Below are 18653 nucleotides of genomic sequence, written 5' to 3' on the forward strand. Positions count from 1 at the left end.
AAACCATTCGTAGTGCATATCGTGAATGGTTTGCACAGAGGGACTTTCTTTTAACCAGAATATGATTTCCTCTGATATTCATTATTTGTACTTTTTTGATGACGAATATATGTACCATCGCAAATGAATATCAACTGGTCATCTCTTACTTGATACAACTTTTTAGCAGTATTTTAAGTATTGGCGAGTAATATTTCCCGGCTGATAGCATGGATTCCAAAACAGTGAGGCAAAACATCTTTTTCAAACGAAGATATTACTTCATCACAATAGTCTGACACCATTTTATCTCGAGCTAAGCCAAAAACGGAAGATATCACTGTGTTTGAATTTCCAGTACGTAATTTGAATAAAAAAAACAGCAAGAGCTTGAAAGACATTACGATTGACTGATTTTCTCATTGACGTTAAAATTTCACTAAGTTTTATCAATTCATCCCAGCTTAGACCCGTAAATACCTCTAACTGTTTTTCTGAAAACGAGTGATCTCCAATTTTATCAATTATGGACGAATCAGTACCAATAGCTAACTGCCCAAGTAATTTTTCCAAATCATTTACTTCAAATACACTGGTATTAGAATGGATTCGGAAAGTGTTGATATCTTCATTATAAAACCGTTTCTTAATATGATCTTTACAACACCGATTTCCTTGCGGAATAAAAAGTAAATAATAATAAAAGAAAAAAAAATTAAAAGGAATGTCATGATAATTCTAGTATCAACAAAAAAAAATATAAATGTTGATAATTTAAGGAACAAAAATTAAATAACTATAGTTTAAGTCTAAACAAAAAAAAATAAATTAATTTTTATCTAACTAATTTAATAATACCTCGTGAGTAGAATAATAAGATATGATCATCGGAAATTATATTTTAATTAATAATTTAAATTAGTGAAAAAGATAAAAATTTAATAATAATTCTTTTCTAATTGTTAAATATAGAATTTAAGAGAAGGGGGTCAAAAGGCCCTTGAGACAACGTGGAAGGAGTAGTGCGCTACCCGAAGCGATGGGCTTTTTGAGAAGGGGAAACTCGGACCACTTAGTGTTATTGTAATTGGCCTAGAGTTTCCCCGGAACATAGAAATTAGGAAAATGTCACCGCCCACAAGGTCTTGTCGATTTCAGTTTTCCAAGTTTTTCAAATCAGTCCAGTTCTAGTTTTACCACCTCAACACAAGGTCAAGTTTTGGAGTAGTCCCAAGTTTCATCAATTCATTATACAATTTAAAATTTTTCATTTCGTACACGTTGTTTAAAATAGATTCGATTTAATTTCTTTTTTTTTAAGTTACTGAAGCAGACAAGAAACGGTGACATAGGTATTGAGTAAGTGTAAAATTGTAAGTTTCGTTTTTGTGTATTTCTTTTTATTCCAAATTGAAATTTGTACTAGAATTTTAAAATATATCTATGAAATTTAATTCATATTTTATTATTATTTATTTCACAAAATTTTTCCTGTAAGCTTCAGATCCTTATCTATTAGCCTAACGGCTAGGATAAAAATAATTAAATTTTAGTCGCGTTTTCGACGTAACAATTATAAGTTCTCTGAGCTCAAAAATCTGCTAAAATAATAAATCACTATTTTCTGAATTTTTAAACCGTAGAAACGTTTGAATGATTGAACCGATTGTTACGTGGTTGGTAAAATTCAACGCAGTTTTTAAAACCTCATGAAGAACCTTTATATTTAAATTGATCGAACAAGGAATTTCAAAGTAATTCCGAAAAAACGATTTTTTCGAATTTTTTCGTTAACGATAACTGACGAACGAATTAACCGATTCCGACCGGACTGGCAATCATCGACGTGATTTTTTGATCTTAAGAGCTGATCAGTTTTTAGAATTGATCAATGAAGCCGTTTAAAAGTTATTCGAAAAAAACCACATATGAAAAAAATTTTTTTGCAGTTATCTTGAAATTTCTCAAAATCCACTTGTTCGAATCGGTCCAAATCATAGTCAATATCTAAGTTTAGTCAAGCCTTTTTAAATGGTGTCAACCGCGATAAAATCGGTTAAGCTGTTCAAAAGTTGTGAGAGGTTTACATACACACACACACACACACACACACACACACACACACACACACACACACACACACACACACACACACACACACACACACACACACACACACACACACACACACACACACACACACACACACACACACACACACACACACACACACACACACACACACACACACACACACACACACACACACACACACACACACACACACACACACACACACACACACACACACACACACACACACACACACACACACACACACACACACACAAATCTTATGCAGTGAAACGACCAGAAATTAACCGTGCTTTCACCATATCGCCAAAACCGTCAACCCGGGAAAAAATGATCAGACCATGCCTGTTTATATATGATCAGGTCTGAAATTAATCCTGATCAGACCTGCTCATGCCTGTTCATGTCTGAAGCATTAAATTTGCTTAGGCTTGATCATACTTGTCCATGCCTGCTCATGTCTGCCATGTCTGAAGCGTTAAACACGCTCAGACTTGTTTATACCTGACCATATCTGATCATGTATGATCTAGCCTAGAAAAATATTAAAACTCCATATATTAGCTGATAAGAACTGTTCATGGATGATTAGCCCTCTTAAATGTTATTTTCAGCCTGAAAGAAAAATTTTATCGAACTATAAACTGCAGTTCTCTTTTTTAAATAAATTTGTTCCGTATGAAGTATCAGGAAGTATCAGTTTCTATCCCTTTATACATTTTAAATGTACAACTTTCCTAAAAAATTTCGACTTAAGTATAAACTTTTTGATTTTCCATGCCAAAACGATGCTTTTTACGATGATTTTTGACGCAATGGCACAAAATTATTTACTGTTGCATTGAATAACACTCGAAAAACAAGACTATTTAGTAAAAGTTTGAGTTTGATAGTGTGCAAATACCAAACTATGTCAGTATCGATAGGCGATAAATCCTTTCAAGGTGTCTGTTATTATCTTAAACTACGCCTTGGTTTATTGCAGTAGAGTCAAAGGCTGCTTAATTGTAAAACACACAATTCTTAGTTTCCTATACATCTTAAATAAAAACTAAAATTTTGATTTAACAGAAAACAATCAAATTATAATTACGGAATAAACTTTGAAGAAATTTTTTTTCACTGTCCATAGAACTATATCTTAAGGAAGCGACAAAAATAGATAGCCGTCCCAAATACGTTACTCTAATACATAATTAATTATTAATGATTAAAAAATTAGGTATAGAACTCTATTAACTATAAGAATGTGATAAATAAAATTCAAATTACTCGAACTAGTTTGAAAGATACTCTAAAGTTAAGATAAGTTATTTGGTCAAGAGGTATTTGGTGCAGAGGTAAGTATCATTCTGAAGAGAGCGGTCATTTTTCATGTCTGATCAGACCAAAAGATTTATGCCTGTTCATATCTGTGATGGCTCTAGTAACAATACTTCAGTTGGCTAGAATCGCTAAACTACATTTTTTTAAAGGCGCCATCCAACATGACCACACACACACATACCAATAGGTATTAATTAAATAACAAAAATATTTACAAGTAATGATTTCAATATTATGATATTTATAAATAATCATTTCAAAAATTAAGTTTGTTAATTGATGAATTTCAAATTATTTGTTTAATTTTGATTGGATAAAAAAATTAAATTAAAGGACATATACATAAAATCAATAAAAAATTTGGATAATTATCATAATAAATGATTATAAATTATAATTTGAATAAAAACATTGATCAACATTATTTATAATTACCACTAATAAATATAATTGTAACCACAAGTTTGACAATTTTTGAAGAAATAATAAATAATATACAAATACAATTCAAAAAAACGCCTAAAACTTAGAAAAAAAACTGTTTCACTACAATTTTTGTGAATTTTTTCGATTTTAACTAAGTTTAAATTTGTATAAAAATGAAAGGAAAAGTAAGCTATCTACTAATTTTTTGCTTATTCATTACTATTAAATTAATTTAAGGCGCCCAGTAGCCTATCGGATCCGGTCCTTGCTTACCAAAGCATTGGACCGGGTTCGATTTCGTCCTGTTGGAAAATATTGATTGAAAAGAATTAAAAATGATAAAATTCGAATTTTTTTCAATAATTTCAATTCTTTTGTTCGTATATATAGATATACAGTTTACACGGAGTGACCTGTTTTCAATTCTTTTCAATCAGTATTTTTAACCAGGGCGGCGTACACCAATGAATATTTTGAATATTTGAGTGTATTAGTCTGCTCAACCCAAAAAATTAATCGAGTTCCAACCTCAAAAGTTTATCACCTATCGTAGTCACTTATGACCTTAGTAGTTTATGCGACGTTAAACAATTAAAAAAGAGAAAAATTAATTTATTACTCCATATAATAAATAAATTTCCATAAATCAAGAAACTAACTGATTTCTATGTCAAAATTAAATTTTTCGATTTATCAATGGTTTTGAGTTTTAATTATATTCCACTTTAATGTAAATAATTTGTCTAGACAAATTTAATTCAACTATTTTTTTATCGAAAACGTAAATTATCATCTTCGAATTAAATGATGTTTCTTTGAGATCATATTATAGTATATTACACATCAAAGGCAATAAAGTAATAAATGTTTAAGATCACATGTAATTGTTGTCCGAGCCGAAGCCGAGGTCAATAAATATGTGATCTGAGGCATTTTTATTTACTGCCCATGGTGTGTATACTATTTTTTTCCTCGACAGAGGCGGAAAGCAGCATTTTCATTTAGCACTGCAGGACAAAAGTTGACACTTTCCGTCCGGAGGTAAGAAAATAACATTTTATTGGGTAGTCATCAGTGAATTCACGATAAACAAAACAAATATAACAATCCCATTTGGCTTTTCCAGCCGTTCGGTTTAGTTATCATTATAAGTATTATTGCTATTGGCTCTGGGAAGATTCCCATTCGGCGGTTCGGTTTAGCTATTTCAGCCAACTAATGTATTTCTGTCAAAGCGATCTACTAGATGGCTCAAGTAGCAATCAAACACTTGGTTGAGTGGGGATAGCTACTGTAGCATTAAGGTGCTTTTTTATGTTGACGCTCATCGCTGGCTTAGAGCGTCAAATCAGGTCACGTGGTATAATTTCGGCTTGAACGCCATCTTAAATTAATGCAGCGTCAAATGTTGGAGCGCCAAGCTTCAAAACGGTGAGAAAAAACAATAAAATTTTTTAATTTTGGAAAGCTAAACAATGTTTAGCTTTGACGCTGTATTAATTTACGATGGCGGTTCTGTCGAAATTTTATAACGTGACGTCATTTGACGCTCTAAGCCAGCATCGAGCATCAGCATGGAAAACACCTTTTTGTTATATTCGCTCTAAAAGTTCAACTTTTGAGTGCTAGATGGCGTCCGTAAAGGGACTCTTTTCTAGAGACCCTACCATATCGTCTTTTTTTCATGACCTAGGCCGTGAAGTTTTACCCCCTTCTTTTTTTTACGAACTTTTTGAGTATACCCAGACGAAATTGAGAGAGATTGTAAAAAAAAAGTCACATTCTAGTGTACCGATCAATGATTTTAAGTCAATTTCAAACAGTTATTAGTGAGTAGCGCTAATTATTTCTCTGCTGGTAGTTTATTATGAAGCGGACTTAATGTTAATAAAATAACAACCACCCTATAAACAAATATTAATAAAGAGATAATTAATATAAAATTAAGTTTTTTGCCCTCGTGAAACTTCATAAAATTTAATTTATGTAATTGTTTGCCTCCTATCCCTCAAAAGTTAAGCTACACCTCGGACGTTAAAACTGCGCGCGTTTCAAACCTTCCCGCCCCAAATCTTAAGCTCCTATCGAAATATCGTCACTGTCAGAAAACCGCCACTTCACGGCCTTATGACATAAATATCTGTTACAGTATGGCTCAGAGAGCAATATTTTTTTTCCGTATACGGAAAAAAAAATTAGCGCGTTAGTCAAACGTCAACGTACGTTGATTTTCAAAATTTTTTCCCGGGTATTCGCGAATTTTAGAACTGTTAAAAAAATACTATATTGTGGCTTGCGTGCTTTCGCAAATTACCTGGAAAAATAAGTATTCTGAGATAATTTTGCAATACAAAAGCTTGATTGTGTCAATAAAAATGAGTTTCTTTTGTGAAATTTGAAATCAATTTTTCTTTTGAGCTCCGAGCTGTGAAGTGTAATAGACATTTGATAAAACACTATTTTTCAAATTTTCAAACCGAAATGACTTTTGAATGAATAAACTAATTTCTACGAGGTTGGCAGCATTCGATGCAGTTTTCAAGCTTCATAAGGAATCTGTAAGTTCAACTTGATTGGATTAGAAATTCCAAAGAAATTCCGAAAAAACACTTTTTCCGGTTTTCTTTCGTCAACGATAACTCACGAATGAATCGACCGATTTTAACCAGACTGGCAATGATCAACGTGGTTTCTTGATGTAAAGAGCTAATTAGTTTTTTGGATCAATTGGTTGAGCTGTTCAAAAGTTATTCCAAAATAACCACATTGAGAAAAAGTCTGCAAATTCAGTTGACCCTAAAGGCCATCCCTGTAACTTCCTGCTAATTCCATATCTAAGCGCTTAAAATTGCACTTTTAGTATGAAAACCTCCTATAACTTTCGAAGGGTTTGATCGATTTTATCACAGTTGGCGCTATTTGAAAGGATTCGACCAAATTTAGATTTTGAATACAATTCGGACTGATTCGGACTGATAGATTTCAAGAAATCTCAGCAAAACCGTAAAAAAATGTGAAAAAATTATAATATGTATATCAGGAATGTGGATTAGATAGGATCATAATAACAATGTAATTTTAACAAGCAGAAATAATAATGTAATTTGTTATTATGATCCTATCTAGTCCACATTCCTGATATACATATTATAATTAAGAATTATGGATGATAATGAAAATAATATTAAATGTGAAAAAATTTTTTTATTCAAGTGATTTTTTGGAATAACTTTTAAACGGCTTAATCGACCATCTTGAAAAACTAATCAGCTCTTAACCTTGAAAAACCACGTCGATTGCAGCTGATTCGGTCAAAATCAGTGCGTTTGAGAGATATTGTGAACGAAAGAAAACTGAAAAAAGTGTTTTTCCGGAAGTACTCCAAAATTTTTAGTTTGATCAATCCAAACTCAAAGATTCTTTGTGAGGCTTAATAAAGTGCGTTGAATGCCGCCAACCACTTGAGAGTCAGTTCATTCATTGAAAAGTTATTGCTGTTTGATATTTAAAAAAATAGTGTTTTATGAAACTTCTATTACATTCTTACACACTCACACACACACGCGCGCACGGAAAGGGCAGCGCTAAAGGAAAAGGCAGCGCTAAATACGATGAAGGAGATTGCTGCCGCATGTGACGCCTGTATGCCGCGGCTGAAAAATCGGAGTTTTCACAGGCCGGCATACGGGTGGTCAACAGACATAGCAGAATTCCGCAAAATATGTTATCAGCTACGTCGCTGTGAAACCAGAGCCGCGAAACGCTCCCCAAGCCAGGACTTGTATTCAAAAGAGTGCAAGCAGGCCAAAAAGACGCTTAACTAGCATGCTTACAATGCAAGCTTGGCAACTGGCACGTTTCCCGCGGTCTGGAAGCGGCAGAGATTGGTTCTCTTAGACAAAGGTAAGGGAACCCCCGTAACACCTTCCTCGTTTAGACCACTCTGCATGCTGGATATTGCCGGAAAACTGCTCGAGAAGCTTATACAAGGAAGACTCTGTAACGACATTGAACGTGCCGGAGGCTTTGCCACCAACCAACATGGCTTCCGGAAAGGCCGTTCTACAGTCAGAGCGATCGAGAAATTCGTAAAGACAGCAAAACAAGCATGGTCTGGTAGCCTCAAAGCTCGTAAAGTATGTCTTCTCCTCACACTAGACGTTAAAGACACCTTTAACAGCGCAAATTGAGAAGATATTTTGGACACACTGGAGCACAAATTTGATAAGGAGCCAGAGAATCTAGCATTAGTCGACAACTACCTTAATGAAAGAAAACTCACAGCGGAAACTACGGAAGGCCTACAAGAATACACATTAACAGCTGGCGTACCGCAAGGCTCAATAATGGGGCCCGATCTATGGAACGCGGACTATGACGAGCTCCTAGAAATTCCGTTGCCAAAGCAAGTAGAACTAACGGGATTTGCAGACGACGTTGCGGCCACGATAATAGTAGAAAGCATAGAAGAGGCCAAACTACTTGTTAGGGAAACCATTGACCCCGTCGAGAGTTGGCTTGACAAACACCACCTGAAACTCACCAAGCACAAAACCGAGATGGTCGTTCTGACACGTCAGAAATGTTTCCCAAAACCATTTGCTGTGGACATGGGAGGAACACCACTGACGTCAGTGAGGGCGCTATGCTATCTAGGGGTAATGATAGATAAGAAACTATCTTTCCGCGAACACCTAGACAGTACATGCAGGAAAGCCAAGAAAGCCAGTAAGACAGTCTCTAGCCTAGCAAGAATTATGGCCAACACTATAGGCCAAGAGCCAAAAAAAAAGAGTCCTTCTGGAAGCAGTCCATTCGGTACTACCTGTCTTTAATGACAAATTTGGGAATTAGGGAAATAAAGGATAAGGGGGGAAGGGGAGGACCGTTACTTAGTAGGAATTTTCGGTAACTGAATATTATAAATTATTATAAATTATAAAATAACGCGGTTCCGATCTAGTCATCTACGGGGAAGGAGAGAGGAGTTTCTTCTTAGTGGGTAAAATTCCACCCATATCGACCATCATCTTCCAAAGATAGCGGTGTCTTTGAAAGATTTTTTGTTCGCTTCTTTATATGAAAAAAAAAGAAAATACGGAAAACGGTTGACCCAAAAGGCCATCTTTGCAACTTCCCGCTAATTCCATTAATACATGGCCGTTTTTTTTAGCTCTTCGAGCTCGAAAAGATATCTCTTCTGTGCTTTGGCGCTCTCTGAGCTTAAAAGTCTGATAGAAGTTTCATAGAACACTATTTTTTGGATTTTTAAACCGCAATAACTTTTAAATGAATAAACAGATTTTTACGCAGTTAGCGGCATTCTACGCAGTTTTTTGAGCCTCATAAAAAATTTTCAAGTTTCAAATGGTCAAACTAGAAATTTCAAAGTAACTTTTAAAAAAACACTTTTTTTGATTTTCTTTCGTTCATGATGTCTCTCGAACGAATCAACCGATTTTGACTGGATTGGCGGCGATCAACGTGGTTTTTCAAGGTTAAGAGCCAATTAGTTTTTGAAATCGATCGGTTAAGCCGTTTAAAAGTTATTCCAAAAAAACTTTCTCAAAAAAGTTTCTCAAAATCTATCGGTCCGAATCGGTTCAAATTTTTCAGAAAATCTAAGTTTGGCAAAGCCCTTTCGAATGGCACCACCCGCGATGAAATCGGTTCAACCGTTCAAAAGTTATAATAGATTTACATACTTACACACACACACACACACACACACACACACACACACACACACAGCGGCAGAGGGAAGAGTTTTTCTTAGTGGGTAAGAATGCCACACTACCGACCATCATTCTTCAATGATAGCGGTGTCTATCACTGCGGAAATAGTCAGGGAAACTTTCTAGGGCCTTAAAACGTCGAGGTCTGATGAAAACTCGATTTTCGAAAACTGGGCTAAAACCAATAATTTGCCGATTTTCTGAAAATTTTCAATTTTCTCAGCAGCAAGTTAAAAAAAAACAAAAAAAACACACACATAGTGATACCCTCGTGGGGATAATCAGAAAAGCTTCCTGTGACCTTCAAATGTCGAAATCTGATGAAATCTCGATTTTTGCAAGACCGGGTAAAGCCAGTAACTTCCCGATTTTTGAAAATTTTCAATTTTCTTAGCGGGAAGTTAAAAAATTAAGAAACAAATCTTCAATTCGAATTTATACTGAAATTACGCTTAATGTTTGGTTGTTATCTTTTTTACTTGCTTTATTTAAAATGTGTATCTTATTTCATGCACTTTCTTCGCTTGCTTAATTTTTCATTGTGAAGAGCCTATCCTATTTTCTTTAAATTTTTTTTTCTGTGTTTTTTTTTCAGTCAAGTTATCAATCCTTTATTTATGTAATCATATAAGCTTGTTAAAAACAAAATTATTAAGGCAGATAGCAAAAGACTAATACAAACATTGTCGTAATGCAGAAGAAAAGAAATCCTTATCAACTCTGCGTTCTCAATATTTCTAAACCTATAAGTATGATAAGAATTCAACTCGACGATTTCTAACAGGTGAGAAAACTATAGAATTTTAAGACTTTTGTTTATAGTGAATTAAAAAACGTTGAAGTTGTTTTGTTAAAAAAAATGGTGACTTTGTCAAAAATTTGCACGTTGAATATATAGTCAACTCATTCGATTGCCGATTCTTAAACGTCATTCCATCCATGTATCGTAGAATTGCACAAATGGTTAGCTGAAAAAATCTTTCGAGTGTTAAAATAAGATTTATTTAATTTTATCAAATCGTATCCAAGTGATAAAGTATTTCTCCTCCAACATTTAAAAAAATTTTAAGGAAAGACTGTCCTATTGTGATGTGACAACTTTTTCAATTCCTACAAATGCCTACAAATTTTACATAATATCTAATCAAGTTAGAGTTTTCCGACATTTAAGGAATACTCCCTTAAAGATACCCCTCTAGTCTAGAAGCATGGATTTAAGGTTATTTTTTGAACTGCCTGAATTTGAAATTTTGAAATACAGAAGAAAATAAAAAAAGTGAAGAATTCAAAAAATTACCAGCTGATGAAGGGAGGGGGGTCTCAAAAAATTGGCACGTAACCATGCCCACGATTCCAACCTTCCTAGCTATCTAAAATAAAAACATAAAAAGTTAGAAAAACGGTTGACCCTAAAGGCCATAGCTGCAACTAGAACCCGCCTATTCCATACCTACGCTTGAAATTGCACTTATGTCGTTCTTGAGCTCTTCGAGCTCGAAAATACAATTTTTGTGCGTTTTCAAGCTCTACGAGCTCAAATAAATAGTTTTTGTACGTTCTTGAGATTTTCGAGCTCAAAAGTCTGATAGAAATTTGATAAAACACTTTTTTTCAAATTTTTAAACCGTAATAACCTTCGAATACATGAATTGATTTATACGAGGTTGGCAGCATTCGACGCAGTTTTTAAGCCCTATAAAGGATCTTTAAATTTATTTTGATCGGATTCGAAATTTCGGAGTTATTCTGAAAAAACACTTTTTTTGGTTTTTTTTCATCAACGATAACTCACGAACGAATCAACCGATTTTGACCAGACTGGCGGTGATCAAATTGTTTTTTTTAATGTTGAAAGCTAATTAGTTTTTGAAATCGATCGGTCAAAGTCGTTAAAAAGTTATTCCAAAAAAACCACATTTGAGAGACAATTTTTTTTTGTAGTTTTTTTTTAGATTTCTCAAACCACACGGGTTTGATTCGATTCAAATCATATTCAAAGTCTAAGTTTTGTCAAGCCTTTTCAAATGGCATGGTCGAGCCTTTCAAAAGTTATGAGAAGTTTACATTCGGCCACACACACACACACACACACACACACACACACACACACACACACACACACACATCTAATGTCGGGCTTGCTGGGTCCCGCATCGGGCGCCTCCCCATGTGGCGAATAGGGGAATGCTCGACCTGCCTGCACGCCCAAAACGTCAGGTATCGAGAAAATAAAATACTCGAGATGGACCAAAACCTAGTAAAAAGATGGTTTAGAAATGTCTCAACAATTTTAAACTTTGCTTACAATATAGGGGATAGATCCCTCAGTACCGGCGAGGGAAGGCGTGCAAACGGGCCTGAACTCGTCGTTATCAAGCGACCGTTATTCGGAAAGCGGAGTGGACCCCATGGCTCCGCTATCTGAGAATGCTACAGGGAGCACAAAAACAGCCCGATGGAAGAATACGGACAGCTAATGAAAATTCCTCCAAAAAGTGGAGGACCTTTTGCTCCCGTCATTATTCAAACCTACAGAGAAAGGATTAACTCTGCATCGACCGCCACCGGCCAACAGTCGCCAATGGAGAGGCTTGGTAGCAAGATCGAAGAATAACCGACTTCGTAAAAGACAAGAAAAATCTCCATCATGAGATCAGAAAACTGGTTACGTCTATCGGTACGGCATATCGGCTAGCAAATAAATCACCAACGACGTCAGCGACAACCACTCAGACATCTCCTCGGATGACCACAAAACCACAGTCACTTTTGGTCACTCCTGAGAAATTGTCACTGCAAAGAAAGCACAACAGGAAGAAAAGGCAGCTTTCAACGCCCAGCCTTTCCTCAGCAAGAGAAAATCCAGCCCAGAAAAAGACAGCCCGGGACGATACCTGGATTAAAGTGACTCGGCAAAAAAAGATGAAGGAAACAGAACAGAAGCCAGCGGCTCAATCTACTGAAGCTGAAAACCAGCCAAGTTAGAGTGGCTCTAAGAAACTGAGCAGGAAGAAGATAAAAACAAAGGCTGTGCTGGTCTAACCAGCTGAAGTGCGAACGTCCGCCGATCTCCGCAAGGAAATCAAGGCCAAGGTTAACCCGACAGAGACTGGAGTAGACATAAAGCCTATCAAACAAACGAAGCGCGGGAGTTTTCTCCTAGAAATGGGTCGCAAGACTGAAGACACTGCTGCTTTCACGGCTACGATAAAAACAGCAACCGCTAACATCGGTACGGTCAGAACGCTCACACCAAAAACAATGATCGAGATCCTTGATTTGGATGAAATCTCTACCGAGAACGATGTCTATGAAGCCCTCAAACGTGACCTTACCGACAGTCTGGAGATAAACCGTGTGAACTTGACAAAACCTACACCACGAGGCAATCGGGCAGCCTTCTGTAAGATAGACAAAGCTAGCGTGATCAAGATTCTTGACAAGGCCCGTATAATGGTCGGATGGGTTAACTGTCCCATATGCCCAGTTATGAAAGTAATCCGATGCTTTAAATGCCTTGGTTTCAGGCACTAAATAAGAAACTGTACGGGACCGGACAGAAGCAAGTGTTGCTATAAACGTGGCGGAGAAAACTACAAGTCCGTAAACTGCACAGAGAAGCTAAAATACTTCCTATGAACATCGAACAGAGACGCTCAAGATAGCTTATGTTATAGAGCCGGCTCTAGGACTTGTAAGGCATTCCGCACCGGACTCGCCGAAGTCATGAGAAAGCAGAAATGACGCGCTTATTACAAGGAAACTTGAACAGGTTTACTTTGGCGCAAAATCTACGGCGCCAACGTATCAGAGGAATACAGTAGCAGTGATCACCAACATGTGACATTCAGCATTCGATTAGCACCTGTTCCGGTACGGGGTCGTGATTATCGACCACGAAAATGGAATGCCAGGAAGCTTGATTTAAAGGCACCACGAACTTCTCTGACATGAAGCTCATCTCGTTTTCAGAACAACCTGATTCCGAATACTCGTTATGAGACAGAAACATTCGTGTCGAAAGCGATGAAATCGATCGTCACTTCATGCGATGCTTCTATGCCGCGGATGAAAAAGCCAGGCTTCCATAGGCCGACATGCTGGTGGTCTCAAGACATAGCAGAATTTCGAAAAAAATGCCACGAGCTATGTCGGCTAGCAACGAGAGCTGCGAAACATTTCCTCAATCAAGATCTACATTTGAGTGAGTCAAAGCAAGCCAAAAAGAACCTGAATCGAGCTATCAAAGCAAGCAAAGTGAAATTGTGGCAAGATATCTGTAACGACCTTGATGAAGACATCTGGGGTAAAGCCTACTGAATTGTCGCCAAGCGACTTGGAAATGCTTCACTAGAAGCGCCGAAACCACCTGCCTTAATGAGTAGCATCCTATCTGAGCTGTTTCCCAAACACCTACCGCGGGAAAGAAGACAATATATGAAAAATAGCGAAACACCTTTCATAGCAAAGGAACTACAGGATGCGGTGAAGACTCTCAAGACAGGAAAAGCACCTTACCCTGATGGTGTCCCGGCATCAGTGATTAAGATTGTAGCCCTGGAATACCCAGATATACTTCTGAATGCATACAACGCATGCCTAGCAACCGGCACGTTTTCAATGGCCTGGAAGCGGCAACGATTGGTTCTGTTAGACAAAGGCAAAGGTAGCCTTATAACAACCTCGTCGTTCAGATCACTCTGCATGCTGGACATTGCCGGAAAACTGCTCGAAAAGCTTATACAGGGAAAAATAAGCAACGACATCGATCGTGCTGGAAATTTTGCCACAAACTAACATGGCATCCGGAAAGGACGATCGAAAGTCGGTGTGATCCAGAAAATCGTAGAAACAGTGAGAGAAGCATGGTCTAGTAGCTTCAAAGCCCGCAAAGTGTGTCTTATCCTAACACTAGACATCAAAAACGCCTTCAACAGGGCGAATTGGGGTGACATTGTAGATGCCTTGGAGCACAAATTTGACGCGAAGCCGGAAAATCTGGCAATATTCGATGATTATCTTAACGAAAGAACGTTGATAGCAGAAACGACAGAAAGCCTACAAGAATATGACATAACGTCCGGCGCGCCGCAAGGTTCAATTATAAGCCTGACCTATGGAACGTGAAATATGACAAACTCCTAGAAATCCCGTTGCAAAAACAAGTGGAACTCACGGGCTTCGCCGATGACGTTGCGGCTACGATAGTAGTAAACAGTGCCCAGGAGGCAGAACTACTTGTTCGGGAAACCATCGAAGCTGTCGAAAATTAGCTTGAGAAACACCATTTGAAACTCGCCAAGCAGAAAATCGAGATCGTTGTCGTGATTCGACAAAAGTGGTTCCCAAAACCTTTCATGGGCGTCGACATGGGTGGGACAACATTGACATTTGCAAGGGCGCATTGCGTTATTTAGGAGTGATGATCGACGAGAAGCTGTCTTTCCGAGAACACCTCGAAAACGCTTGCATGAAAGCAAACAAGACAGTGTCGAACCTTTCAAGAATCATGGTCAACACAGTGGGCCACGAACCAGACAAAGAAGGGTGCTTTTAGAAGTAGTCCACTCTATATTACTCTAAGGGCGGATATACTTAAACAGAAGACGTACCGGCGAAAGATAGTGGCAGTGCAACGACGAGGAGTGCTCAGAGTCATCTGTGCCTACTGCACGGTTTCAGAAGCAGCCGTATTGGTCATAGCAGGTGCCACGCCAATTGATTTACTAGCATTTGAGAGGGCAAAAAGCTACAACGCCAAAACGAATGGTGACAACTCTAAAGAGGCAAGAGCCAAGATAAAGACGAAAACATAACATGTGTAGCAGGACCGATGGACATCTTGGAAAACAGGCAGATGGGCGGCACGCCTCATTCTGGACATAAACGTCTGGCTTCCTCGGAAGCATGGAGAAACGGACTTCTTTTGACCCAGCTATCAACAGGACATGGACAGTTTAACGCCTATCTTTGTAAGATGAGTTTGCATAGCACGCCAACGTGCAAATACTGCCCAGATAAAATTGACGACGCCGAACACACGTTTTTCGAGTGTGATCGGTAAAAGGACACCAAAAGCAGCTCCGGAAAAACTATTGGCTCTACGCTCTTCCCCGAGAGCTTGATAGCCTGCATGCTCAGATTAGAAGATAAGTAGTCAGCTGATGCAGCCTACGCCTAGCACCTTCTAAAAGAAAAAACCGCAGAAAGGGATCAGTAACCAGGAGTAGGGGTCGTGAGACGCAACATGAACTGGATTGAAGTAATGCTCACGCGGTTCCGATTTAGTTATCTCTGTACAATTCACGGGGACAGAGAAAGGAGTTTTTCTTAGTGGGTAAGAATCCCACACTACCGACCGTCATTTTTCAATGATAACGATGTCTTTTATTGCGGGAATAGTCAGGGAAGCTTCCTATGATCTTAAAACGTCGAGATCTGATGGAAACTTGATTTTTCCAAAACGGGGTGAATAACTTCCCGATTTTCGAAAATCTTCGACTCTCTGAGCGGAAAGTTAAGAATCGATGGTTAAAATATAAATTGCCTTTTTTTCACGGCACCTAAATAAATTACTTGAAATTCATGTTTTTAGACTAGAATACCCCCTTAAATAGAAATTGATCAATAGAACGTATTATCATACGTGCTTTGGATTAGTAAGCAACGCTTGAGAATGTTTTATTCTTGAAATATCTTTTAAGCGGCTCTTTTGATCGATTCGAAAAACTAATCAGCTCTTAAAATCAAAAAATCACGTCCAAGGAAGCTTGCCTGACTATTTTTACGATGATGTTCGCGCGCGCGCGCGCGTGTGTGTGTGTGTGTGTGTAAGTAAGTAAGTAAGTAAGTAAGTAAGTATGTGACCCGCTTATAACTTTTGAACGGCTCGACCGAATCGAACAAAACTAGTAGTGTTCTAAAGAGTTTCATCAAATTTAGATTTCCTGAAAATTTGAACTGATTCGGACCGATAGATTTTGAGAAAAATAAAAAAAACCCCAAAAAATTAAGAAAAATTTTATTTTTAAATGTGGTTTTTTTGGAATAACTTCTAAACGGCTACTCCAATCAACTCCAAAATCTAATCAGCTCTTAACCTTGAAGAACCACATCGAATGCCGTTTTGAAAATCAATATCGGTTGATTCCTGCGTGAGTTATCGTTGTCGAAAGAAAACCAAAAAAAGTGTTTTTTCGGAATTACTTCGAAATTTCTAGATCGATCAATTCGAACTTAAAAGTTCTTTATGGGGCCTTAGAAACCGCGTCGATCGCCGCCAAGAACGTGAAAATCGGTGCATGCAGTCAAAAGTTATTGCGGTTTGAAAATTCAAAATGTAGTGTTTTATTAAGCTTCTATTAGATTTTTAGGAGGTGTCATAGGAATCGAACTGTTGCATTGGTCCTTATGACGGAACTTTTGAAAAATTTTGCTATATTTCGACTCAGTTCGTCGAGCTGATTCAGAAAATACATATGGTTCAAAAGTTTATACATGTATATAAATATATATTTATAACTTATTAACTTTTACTGATAGGAGCAGGGTGGAACAGTTAATAAGTGCTCGCGCCTATAAAAACATTAGGAAATAGGGTGGAACGAGAAGAAGCGCTCGTCCCTATTAGAAATAATTAGTCAAGATTAACATCATAACATAAAAATTTAACGATAAGAAAAAGGTCAGATAGAAACTGGTGGACAGGGTCCGAGCTCGAAAAGTTCTCCTGGTTGACTGACTTAGTTAATTATTTAATTATACAAATGATCACTGGCAGTCATTGTTGGGCTCAGGTTACATCTCGGGAACGTCGTCGAGGCCCGGATCTCATGCTGACACGGGTAGATTAAGGTTTCGCGGGGCGCAATGACTTCTTATTGTCTAAAATTTCCGTTATCGCATTGCCAATTCAGCTACGAAGCAACAAATATCTGTTGGAATGTAATTCCGAGAAAATGATTCATTAATTCTAAAACGAATTAACGATTTACAGTTCAAATGTTTTGCTAGAATGTCACACCGTTTAACTTTTGATTACAACACATATAATAATTACTTTAGTCGATGACAGTACTTGAAATTATTTTACTACTTTCAATCAGCAAACTTCAGGCCATCTAAAACAGTTAAATTCAGATCATACCCTCCAGTACACTAACGCCATTCTCGCCCCTTGATTTAATAGTATATTACATACCGAGGCCAGTAAAATAAGAAAAGTCTCAGATCACATGTAATTGTTGACCGAAGCGAAGCCGAGGTTGACAAACATGTGATCTGAGGCTTTACTTTTTACTGGCCAAGGTGTGTATACTATTTTTCTGCTCGACGTAGCAGGAATGTGGCAACTTTGTTTAGCGCTGCGGCAAGAAAGTTGCCACTTTCCGGCCGGAGGGCAGAAATGCTATTTTGTAGACACTTTTTGAGTCAAAGGGCCATATGAATGTGTGTTCCTTACCTCTAACCGCCATACCAGAAAGTTATGATGAACTTCTCTGCAAGATTTTATACATAATAACTTCATAATAAATTACATGTGTCTCATAGCTTTAGCTTGGTATAGCTAGATATGTTTGAGTAAATTTGTGGTTAAATGATTCGATTCAAATAAAAGATTTAATTTATAATATATATCGTGAAGTGAATCTGATTTTATTATAAATAATTTAAATTTAAATATCGATTTAGAATAAAACGCCTACCTATGGGAAAATACAGTTATTATTATTATATCGATTAATCATAATTAATAATTAATTATTATTACCCGTGAATAAATATTCTGATCAGGCGTGAAAAAAAAATGAATTTGATATTTCCACCTTACCCCTACTACATTCATATCACCTGCTACCTGCGTTCAACTCACTTTCACGCTACTCTCATTAGGGTGGGTCAAAAAAATCGAATAATTTATTTTTGACTTTATACTCTGAAAAATAGGTTCGTAGACACCTAAAAAGAATTCTCTCCAAGTATAAGCTCTTAATTATAACGGGAAGGTCCTCCGCTTTGCGGGTTTCTATTTTTTTCGAATAATCAGATAAAAAAATTTATATCTCGCTTCCAACTGCTTGGAAAAATATTCCG

At 37.1% G+C, this 18653-nt stretch overlaps 1 protein-coding gene across 3 annotated transcripts in view; it reads left to right on the forward strand.

Annotated features, from left to right (window-relative positions):
- The window catches only part of LOC141525843 (uncharacterized), a 293402-nt gene that overhangs the window by 16411 nt on the left and 258338 nt on the right, over positions 1–18653 (forward strand). The window contains exon 1 of one of the 3 annotated variants that reach the window (XM_074240510.1): positions 10258–10344. The exons of the other annotated variants lie outside the window; for them this stretch is intronic. The gene's annotated coding sequence lies outside the window, so the exon portion shown is untranslated. Of the gene's footprint in view, positions 1–10257; positions 10345–18653 lie in introns of those variants that run through there. 3 annotated transcript variants of the gene reach the window in all.

This window comes from Cotesia typhae, unplaced genomic scaffold (assembly GCF_013202065.1).
Source record: "Cotesia typhae breed Kobodo isofemale line unplaced genomic scaffold, CoteBio_Ctyphae contig_27, whole genome shotgun sequence".
NCBI lineage: Eukaryota > Metazoa > Arthropoda > Insecta > Hymenoptera > Braconidae > Cotesia > Cotesia typhae.